This window comes from Hylobates moloch, unplaced genomic scaffold (assembly GCF_009828535.3).
Source record: "Hylobates moloch isolate HMO894 unplaced genomic scaffold, HMol_V3 SCAFFOLD_26, whole genome shotgun sequence".
Taxonomy (NCBI): domain Eukaryota; kingdom Metazoa; phylum Chordata; class Mammalia; order Primates; family Hylobatidae; genus Hylobates; species Hylobates moloch.
The window spans coordinates 3,841,993-3,853,464 of record NW_026652301.1 but is presented as its reverse complement, the minus strand read 5'-3'; the positions used below and the strand labels follow the sequence as shown (position 1 = coordinate 3,853,464).

Here is an 11,472-nt window from a genome sequence, read left to right as displayed (position 1 = left end):
TTTTTTTTTAAATTTGAGATTCAGAGGGTACATGTGCTTGTTTGTTACATGAGTATTACATGCATGCTATGGTAAGGATTGGGTTTCCAGTGTACACATCATCCAAATATTGAACATGGTAGCCCATAAGTAACTTTCCAACTCTAACTACCCTCCCACCTTCCCTACTTTTGGAGTTCCTGGTATCTATGATCTCCATCTTTATGTCCAAATGTACCTATTGTTTAGCTTCCACTTATAAGTGAAAACGTGATATTTGATCTTTTAATTTTTTAATTGTGGCTTTTTGTATGTTTGCCTTGGTATTTTTTTCTCTTAATTTTGAATGCAATGGCAAATTATTTCAAGTAAAAAAGAACAGCAGAATTTCTACTTAGTACTTATAAAATAAAAGTTGTATTATAATTTTAAATATTATAACAGAAATGATTGAACAATGATCAGTGCAGTTTAGGAAATGAGAAACATCTAAATAACTTGATTTTAGTGACATTCAAATTTATTTTAGAAAGTAGGCAAATAGTGAAAGTCAAGGTACTTCATGGAGTACTTTACAAGGAGATTTTAAAGATGAAATCTAACTCTGTTTGACAGATAAGGAAAATTAAAGCTGAGAGGAGGTGTCTTAACCAATCTTCCACAGCTAGCTGATGTCAAAGCCAGGATTTTAATCAAGACCTCTTGATATCAGTAGTCATGGGCTCAGACAGACATGGGTTCAGGTATCGTTTCCATACCTTACCTAGCCGAGAGCCCCAGTTTTCATATCTGAAAAAGGGGGTGGGGAGGAGGTTAATCATACTTATCTCCAAGGTTTTACAATTTGTAAAATTTTATGAAGTATTACAGGTGAGTAAAGAATGCTCATTTCTTTAACCAGATAATAACCTTTCCATGAAACAACACTGCCTTTGAGAAACTTGTTTCCACAATTGAAAAATAAAATGACACCATGCTCATCTATTTTTAAAAGGGATTTGTGTACGAGTTATATTTTTACACAAATGCTTCTTCACAGATATGCTATACAATTTGAAATATCTATTTGTGGTTGAAAATAAGACACTAAATGAATATTCTAGGACAGAGATTTATGAAGCATTAGTCATAATTATCTCTGGTTATCACTTGACATTAAGAAGTTTTTTTCTCAGCTATCTCCATTTCTAGTATTTCGCTTGAATTAACACCTTTATGCATGAGGTCAACCAAGAGCATTGAGCACACATAGCAGGTAATGTTTTTAGGGGGTTCAGTTTGCCAGCAGCTAGTTTCACAGTTTATTTTCCCAAACTCAAGGGTTTTAGTTAGGGGAGCTCTTCCAGAGAGGTGCATTCCCTGTAAGACTCCCTCAGAGTTAAAGCTGGAGGACAATTTTTCTCTCATTCTGGGAAATATCAATAGAAACCACAAATTGGCAGGCAAGACCTCATTGTATTCTTAGGTCAACCCCATGAAAATGTCTCTGCCACTAACACTTTTCCCTCTGAACTTTCAGTCTCCATCTAGATCATGGAATTACTGAAAACTGTATAAGCCTTGGGTTTACCCTGACCAACTGACTCCATGTTCCAGGTGGAAGTTTTAGGCCTTCATCTTTTGAAAGCTCAACTTAGACTATGGTAGGAATCAACAATTAGGAACTAAGTCATAGGTTTTCTTTTTTCTGAATCACAGCACTGATAATGTCATTTCTCTGCTCAAAATCCTTCAATGGCTCCCTTTTGCCTCAGGAAATAAGTACTAACTGCTGAGGTTGTCATTTGCCTTCCACATATCATCTGCAATCTGTTTCCCTGTTCCATATCCCACAGCCTTGTGACATAAATCCACGGCTACAGACTGAACATGTTCTCATCTTCTCAAGTGCCTGTCTGTGTATCTGCGGCGCCGCCATCACCTGGGAGCTTGTTAAAATGGTATATCATGCTGCCACTGTCACCTTTCCTCAATTCAGAGGTTTAGAAATCTGCCTTTTTAAGAAGCAACTGCGCTGAGCCTCAAGAAGTTCTCTTTTTCCTCCTTATGCTGCTGTTTCCTCATCTGGCATGTCCTGCCCTGCCTGTCAGACTCAGAACAGCCCTGAAGCCTCAGCTCACAGTCATCTCTTTCCTTCAACTATTTAATGACCCCTCTACTAAATAAGCTTCTTTTACACAAGACCCCTCATATTCAGCATCTGTTGTCTTTTATTGTGTCTTTTGTGTTGTCTCTGCTAATACATCCCTGAAGACAGAATCTGTCTCCACCGTGCCTCCATTGTGCCTAACGCAGTGACTTCTTTGAGGTACAGAATGAGTACTTATCTTTGGGATTGAAATGAACACAAAAATGGGGTGGAGCCCAGGTCAGGTAGAGAGCATGACAGGGCTAAAATAGGGGTGGGGTGGGGAAGGGGCACCAAGGGTGTCAGACTCTCAGGGGGTGAGGAGGGACTGAGAACTTGGCAGGGCTAGGACTTCTCCCAGAGCTTTAGATTGGTAATCCAGGAAACTGGGAAACATACACAGAATATAACTGTAGAGGAAATAACTTTAACTATGTACAGAGTCTGCATAAAAAGAGACGAAACCTCCATAATTGTTTACTCTGGGACTATGGGTGCTTTTATCTTTCTAGCTATCACTTCATATATACATATATATGTGTATATATATGCGTGTGTGTGTGTGTGTGTGTGTGTGTGTGTGTATATATAATATATATAAAATATAAAATTTTCCCCCTAAGTTTTTTCAATAAATAACAACTTATTTTTTTACCATCATATAAACAGTTGTTTTTTGAAAATTAATTATTGTATATATTTGAATTTTGCCCCAACGTTACTCTTTTTAGTTAGGAAAGGATTCCTATGTCTGCATTATGTTAGTTCATTTTAACATTCAGTCAGCGAACACTTACTAAGCCATTTCAGTTGCCAGGAACTTTGTGAGAGCCCGAGAATAGCAGGATGGAAAACACATGGTCCCTGTTCTCACGGAACTGACAGGCTGGTGGAAGAGCAGACACATGTGCAGAACAGTTCAACACAGTGTGATAAAGACAGGCACATGGGATGAGGAATCACCTGGCTATGCCACCTACCTCTGACCCCACTGGTGGAGGCCTGTTGGATGCAGAGAGACCTCAGTGGTTGAAAGGGCAATGAGAAGTTAATCAGCTGTAGGGGAGAAAAAATATATATTTTTCTCTACCCATGCTAGGTTCATGGCTGAGGCCTTTACTGCAAAAATCAAATTAATAAGACAAAAGCATACAAATTTATTTAATATATGTTTCACATGACACTGGAGTCTTCATTAAAAAAAAAGATTCAAGGAAATGGGTAAACTTGGCTATTTTTATGCTAGCTTTAACGAAGAGTAGACAATCCTAGGGAAAGATGACAGGCTAGAGAGTGAGATCCAATGGCGAGAAACTTGGGGGAAACTCACCAAGGCCCATTCAGAGTCCTCTGTGTTCTTTCTTTGGAAATGAGGATGTTCCCTTCTTCTGGGAATAGGGAGGGTGTCTGTCACATGAAAGTCTTATGACCTGCTTCAGAGAAAAGTCTGAAACTCCCTCTGGATTCTATGAACTGCGTCAGGGAGGAAGGGCAAGGGAAGGCAGAGGGACCTTCCTGCTTCTGTGGTTTTCTCAATTCCTTCAGATTCAAATATTATGTGGTAGCATGTCCTGAACCCCATCATAGCCCTGGAAATAAAGGGATAGCAATTCCTGGTAAAGGAAACAGCAGAAGGAAAAAGTCAGAAAGCAGCATTGGAGCTCTGGGAATGCTTCTATTCAACAGGATTTGGAGCAGCAGCAGTGAGCAATGAGGTGGAAGCAAACTGGTGTCAGCTATGGAGACCCTTGTCAGTCATGGAATGAGGGTTGAACACAATGTTCTCTATTTTTGTTGCAAAATATCATTTTGCTGTTTATGGTGGTCTGATAGTTAAAGCACAGAATATTTACACCACAAAGCTCCTGTATAAAGTTATGCTTCTGTAGTGAGTAATTGAGAAGGAAACTAAGTTGCTTCTGAACCTGGTTCCTCATCAGAATCACCTGTGAGTTCTTGAAAAATTACACATTCCCTGCCCCATTCCAGATAGGGTTTTTAAATGTTACTCAGATGATACTAATAAGTCCTGTTGGGAACTACTATTTTAGAGTCTCTATTCTTAACCCTTTCTGCCATTAGAATTGGCAGGAGAACTTCTAAGCTTGTAGATGTCCAGGCAAGCCCCATTCTCAATGGTTCCAGTTCATTCATCTGAGATGGTGCCCAGATATCTGCCTTATAAAAATTTCCAGGTGATGTCAGTGTGCAGTCATGCTTAAGGACTACTAGTGAGTTCAGACTCTACTGTTGCACCAAATAAGATGCAGTCAAAGCTAATGATCCATTAGAGAAGGAGGAGCCAAATAGGAAGAAGGGAGAGGAGGAGAGAAGGTTGTACAGGAAGCCGACAGGTGGGTGTGCAGGATGCATGCTGGTTAAGATCACCAGCTTGAGGATTAGACACACAGGATCTGAACTCTGCTGGTTATGATGCATTGATCAAGCTACCTAACCTTCCCAAGCCTCAATTTCCTCATCTGTAAATGAGATTGATGATATGGCTGTGGCATTAAAATGTAATATTCTTGCACCATGCAGGTTAAATGTTATTTATTAATATTAAGAAAGTGTTTAAGCAGGAGGGAGTACTAAGTGTTCCCAAAAGGTTAAATGAGATTAGGTCTAAGTTTTCCAAAGAAATGAACCACATGAAAATCACACTCAGCAACAGCAGGAGAAGTACAGTGGTAGGGATGAAATCCAGAATTGATTCTAAGACTCATTTCTATATACATTTGGAGATCCAGAAAACTAGACTTGTACTACCATAACTTTACTGTCCGGTAAAAACCCCTCGTATAACTTTAATATTAAGTCCTCATTTTTATTAAGAACTAATAAATAAAATGACTATATGAAGACCATTTTGACATTGTGTCCTTCATTTTCAAAAAGAACTAGTATTTAAAAACGATTATATGTGTAAGACCTGTGCACTTTTTGTGAAGCTGCTATTGAAGGCATCGCTACTAGGTTGTATAATGCCACTTAATTCTATTTTTCCTTACAGATCAGAGCCAGGTTTTTCTCCCCACGGAAGAGCATACCACACTCAGGGGTATGTGCAGGCCAAGGGCGGTATTAGCATCCTACCTCAACTCTGTATCCAGACCACTAAGCCTGATTCTTGTCTTGCCTCTTCCTTGTGGCAGATTTTCAATTTAAGTTCCATTCCCCTTCTGTATTCCTTTCCTCAGATTTGGCATTTGGATTTTCTTCTGGCTTTCCAGGGCACTGAGGTAAAGCACAGGCTTCAATTTCAATTTGCTCCCTGCCCAAGTCTGGGCAGCTGAGACCCCCAACACCCTCTGCTGCCTCCCAGACTGCAATTGCGATCACGCCAAGAAGTGTGCCTAGAGGGTGCCATTTCCCAAGACACAATACATGACAATAGTCCAAATGACTAATAAGGCATGATTTTAAAAAACAAATAAAAACAAAAAGCAAAAACACTAGTTTTGACACACTAAAAAGACATTTAAAATGGCAAATATTTTGACATCTACAAAATACGAATATGAAGCAGTATTACATGAAAAATGGCTCAATTTAACATACAGTATTATTAATATGTAGAATGGAGTTTACATACATTGACAAAATAGGAAGATAATTTAGAAAGACATAAAAAATTACAGTTAAATATTTGTCAGACTTTCTTGCTCTGCAAAAATGGCTTAATTGAAAAGAGATCAGGCTGGAAACTACTTGACCTGTTTTTGTTAAATCAGCTTTCCTAAGACCACTTTACTAATGGAAGCAATTTGTCCATCAAATCTTTCACCAAAAGACCAATTACTTTTTAGGGTATGCAATGAATTAGCATTGGCTTCATCTCTTAAATCACTTTTGCACTTCTAAATAAATGGCATTTTTGACTTCTGCTATTTGTTAATCAGAACCATAAAAATCAAATCTCAGCATATCAGAAGTAAATTTTTATTTGGGAACTCAAAGAGAGGTACTCTATCTCAATGAAATGCAGAGTTGGTTGCCTATAAAATTAAGCATTGGACTTGGAAAATAAATTTTAAAGAAATTATAAACCACTCTGCATTTGTGATGTATGCTTATACTAAATAAACGGGTAAATGCATGAATCCTAATTGTCATTTTCCATTTAACTAAAAATAAATACACTACTTGCCTTGAAAATTCAATAAAAAATTCAACCCAATTGTATTTTCTATACTTTTATATGATCAAAGCTTAAGATTCGACCATAATACTTCATCTCACTGGTGCGCATGACTATGGGCATGACTGCTTATACCCTGCAAAAGAGGTCTTACTCCAGGCTTAGTACCCTGTTACCATTCCAGCACATGTTCACTCTGTCTTCTGAGCCTACCATATGCCTTTACCCAGGGACCTAGTTTGTGCTCTCTGACAGTGCCCTTTGAACTGAATGTAGCTTTGGGGCTGCTTCCTCGGCTCCCTACCTCTGATGTCAGCTCCACCATCAGAAGATGAAGCCCCCCTGCTTGCTGAGTTGGGAAATTTGATATTTACTCCCCAACTGGGTGAGCAAAGGGGCTTTACATTGTTAAACATGCACGCATGCACATACACACATACACACACACACACACACACACACACACATGCACACACATGATAAAGGTATTAGAAAAATTACCCTAGGCATAACAAATTCTTGAAATACAACTTCCTTCTCAATATTTACCTATCTCCCCCATCCTTTACACTTGACTTCTCCCTCTTTTCTCCTTTAAGGTCCTACTCTATCAATTAGCAGTTCCCTCTTCTCTCTTCAGTATTTTCTTCTTTACCACCTTTTAATTTTCTTGCCACTACCTTATCACTGTCAATAGTACCACCTACATGACCCAAATTGTAATGTCATCTTTACTTTCTCCCTCTAATGGCTTACTTGCCAAGACAATGTTGCTTCAATAACACAATGGAATGAAAACCACCTCTTTCCATTGACAGCCTGGAAGTCCTAAAGGGACTTTAAATTCAATTTTCTCAAAGTAATTAATTTTACCTTCAAATTAAAATTTCTAGACTATCCTTTCAGTTTATAGTTTTGCCTTAATCATCTGTGGTTTAAAAACAACTTAGGAATCAGATTTGACTTCTCCATTACACTATTAGATACCAGTTGCTCATAGAGTTGAAATCTAAAATGTCATTTATACTTTCGCTTTCTTTTCCATTCCCACCTTATAGTTGTCAAAAAAAAAAACCTTTAGACAAATTAAACATAACAGATATTAGTTGAGCAAACAACAGTACACGAATCAGGCAGTGCTCTGAATCGGAAGAGGTTGAGATAACTCCCTCCCACAACATGGCCAAGCTGCATTTATAAACAGAAAATGAAAGTGAGGTACAGAAACAGCTTGACTGGTTACGACTTCGCCTTTGCTTTACTTGAATATGGTCTGATCAGCTGGCAGCCTGTAATTGACTGAAGTCTGGCTGCTGTGATTGGCTGAGACTCAGCTATTTATACAAAAGTAGACTCCCGGCTTTCGGTTTAAGCACTATTATAAGTTAGGTTGCAGTTCTTCACATAGGGACTCAAAGTACAGAGGCATCCTCAGGCCAAGTTTAGTTTAGCTTAGCACACTTGTCATCACTTCGTTAGCACCACACTTGATAACCCTGGTGAGATCACAGCTGGCGGTAGCCAGTGACTGCCACAGGGCGCAAACACCACACTTCCCCATTCTGCTTCACTCCCACGTTTAGAGCCAGACCTTTCCTTTGTTCCTTGCTGCACAGCTGGAATAAGGCAGTGGCTTTTAGTGAGGCTTCAATGAGGGATCAGAATAACGGAAACAGTGTCTTTTCATCCAGTGGACACTGAGAATAGCACCTAAGCTGCTTTCAGGTCCACCAGACATCTTTGAGATGCGAAAAACACAGTAGTGTCTGGCTCTATGGCTATTGCAAGACAATTTCACGGTATTTCCCAAAGTTTGGACTATTTTTATAAATAATAAAACAACAACCTTATGAACTGAGTGGGGAAAAAAATCCCATAACTTTGCAATACTATGTAAAACCATATAATTCTAATTTACTTAGGCAGAGAAACTGGCGTCCTATCTTCACATTTACAGAGCAATATTCTAAAAGGCAGAATGCTATGTTAACTCTTTGAAAGTTGGGAGCTGACCTACCTTTAAAGAGGTTTTAGATTTTGCTCTTTTCGCACTGTTGAAAAGGCTTTAGGCATTTTCAAAGAGGGAGAAAACACACTGACATCATTATTGCATCAATTAAAAAATACTCTGTCAAAGGAAAGCCTTTAAGCGATTCTCCTCCACTGATGCTCTTAACTGATTAAAAGGTTACTTTAAACTTTATTAATTTTGTGCCCTTAGGCCTAAGAGAACCACCTAAATATTTAGTTCTGTCAATATTCCTTCTGAGGCTCTTGTGCCCAGTTTATTGGGGGATAAGAAAGACTCAAGATATTTTTAGCATTGGAACAATCCAGGAAGTTGGACTAATCTCTCCTGGAGTTGCCAGAAGCTTCCACACATTACTTAATAAAAACTGCCTTAAAGTGTGACCAACATGAACACCCTGCGGCAGTTTTTTCTTTTTTGACGAGTGCCAGAAGCTTCTATCATAATGGAGATTTAGCACAAACACAAGAGGTCAGATGTCTACTGTAGGGGTTTCTCAGCAGAGCAGGCATTTGAGCCATTTCTAAAGAGAAAAATCACAAGATCAGGAAAGGCCTAAGGGCAAATACGACTTGTCAAGCCTTATTATCGCCATGGAAGGAGTCACATTTTTAGAACTTTCCTCTATAATTGAAACCGTTGTCTTTCAACTGAAGACGAGACATTTCAAGCTATGATAATTATGTCAGTGAAACAGGCTTTTACCCTAGAATGACTTCCAATTTTTATCAAGTGCATTTACTACACGGTTTGATTTGGATTGGGGGGATTGGGAAATTAGTATTTTAATACAGCTACATACATGGCAGCCCACTACCAACATTTTTCTTTTCTCTCTTTAAAAACTTTCATTACTTCATTAGTGTTTTATACATTCACTATAAAAAACAAGAGAGTATAGAATTAAGCAAAAAGAAAATATCACTGCGAAAACACTACCTTGCTATCGTGGCCTAATATTTTAGTATATAGTATTTTTCTGTGTAATATTTTAGTACAAATCTTTCTAATTTTTCTCTATGCAAATATGTGCACATAAATTTGAATTAAATATCTTAAAATAGTACCATATTATCTATGTATCTACATATCTATATCTAAATAAGAATTTTTTCAGTAATATAACCATCTCTTCATGTCAAAAATGTAATGTGACATTAAAATTAATGACTATACACTATTTCAAGTTATGTTGCATCATAAATCACTTAGCCAATTCTCTACTGCTTAATATTTTGTTTAGGTAACAGTTCATATAGGCTAGCTTATACTGTGTAAACAAATAACCACTTAATTGCAGTAGTTTTACACAACAAACTTTATTTCTTGTCCTGCTACATGTCCATTGTGGGTTGGCCAGAGGCTGAGAGTGCTCCATATCGACTGCACTCCATGATACAGGCTGACACAACAGCCACCAACGGGTTTCTGCTTGTCAAGAGAGAGGCAAAGAGAGCTTTGTAGGGTTCTGCATGGGCAGTGGATGTTCTGCTCCTCACAGCTGATTGAACAGGACTTGTCACATGGCCTCAACCAGGCACAAGAAGACAAAGCGAGTACAATCCTACCATGTTTTCAAAACTGAGATTGAATTTCATTAAATTGTTGAAAAATAAATTACAGATGACTAAGGAACTATAATAAGAGTTGCAGCTTTTACAACAGGTACATTAAAAATGAGAAAACTCAGGTTCAGGAATGCTTTGAGCCTGGTCCAAAGAGAATCAGCTCATCAGTGTGTAAAAGAAAATAAAATCTCAGGACCCCCAAACTTGATATGCCAAGGAGAAAAGTTAAGCCTGGGAACTGAGTCATTCAACACTTCCATTCTTCTTTCTCTAAACATATAGCTGTAACTTCACAACTCTGTGTCATAGCAGTATACATAAGCCAGTTTCCCACAACATCAAAGGACCTTATACCTATCCATGTGGACACCCTCACAAATTGCTCGCAGGGAAATTCCTTGCTGGCCCCTGGATCCTTTCAGGATACATAGCCTCCTATAAAGCAAACACATGCCAGTTGTAACCTCAGGTCTGCAGCCTGAGTTAAACTTCTAAAACTGAGTTCTGTTAGACTCACACTGACAGTGTCCATTAAGAGCTTATGTTGCCAGGTACCAAACAAGGACAAGATGAGATCAATCACTCTTCCACCTATCCTGAGACAGCTGCATAATTGACTCTTTCCTCTGCTCTCTCTTTTCAGTGTTTACCTTGTCTTATGTAAAACGTAGATTTGTTGATCAAGAATTAGAGCCTCACAAGATTGTAACCATTTGCCTCACTGCCTACCCCCATCGTCCCTTCCCCCGGCACTGGCATGCCCTCTCCCCTTAAATACTGAGTTCACAAAATCCTCTTTGGAAAACACAGGTCACAGGTGCTTCTGTGGCTTGTGTTTTTCCTGGGCACAGCCTCACACTTTGACCCAACAAACCTCTACTGATTGAGACACTTGCCTCAGTCACTCATTTTTTGGTTAAACAAGTGGTTGTGTCAAAATTCACATATGTAATGTGTCTGGGGATGAGAGCTGTAAATTCAGTCATACGCTATCTCGGGAAGAAAAATGAGATCAAGCCTCATCTAGGTTTCCTTTTAAAATTCTTTTTCTCATACTTAAATTTTCTCATTGCTCCAATTCTTCTAGAAACCATTATCACCAGAGAAAATTACTTAATTTATAAATTTATAAATCATAGCCTGAGCCTTGTTTCATGAGTATTAAATCAGCCTTCAACCTCTGGGTACATAATTTCCAAGTTTTTGATTACATCTAATTACAGCAATAAAAATACTCTAGGGTTTTAAATTTAGCATATCTTTCTTCCTCTTAAATTTTTTTCAGAGGCAGATTAATTTTAAAAATTAATAACATTTATAAAAATGCCCCAAGTTCAGTTGTCTTAACCTGAAAATATTTATTTAAATAAACTTCTAACTTCAGGTATTGATCTGTATTTATATACATGCATATGTATTACATACATATTATTTATATATTCTGAGCATGTCAAAGTTACATTATATTTGTTGCGTTAAGACTTTTAGTTCTATCCTCTGTCCTCAGTAAATTTATTGGGTTTCTTTTGTTGTTCTATGAAATGTTTTTAAGTTTACTTTTAACTTTTTTACTATAACATTTTTCCACGTGGAATTTTAGGCTTTTTTTTTTTTTTTTTTTTTTTTT

The 11,472-nt window shown here is 38.0% G+C and overlaps 1 protein-coding gene across 2 annotated transcripts in view; it reads right to left on the bottom strand.

The window, feature by feature from the left end:
* Window positions 1-679: 679 nt before the first annotated feature.
* Window positions 680-11,472, bottom strand: part of LOC116463130 (laforin) — a 358,409-nt gene continuing 347,616 nt past the window's right edge. For both annotated transcript variants that reach the window (XR_009211981.1, XR_009211982.1), the window contains 4 exons: window positions 3,438-3,720; window positions 3,088-3,163; window positions 2,905-2,993; window positions 680-768 (listed from right to left, as the gene is read on the bottom strand). The gene's annotated coding sequence lies outside the window, so the exon portion shown is untranslated. The remainder of the gene's footprint in view (window positions 769-2,904; window positions 2,994-3,087; window positions 3,164-3,437; window positions 3,721-11,472) is intronic.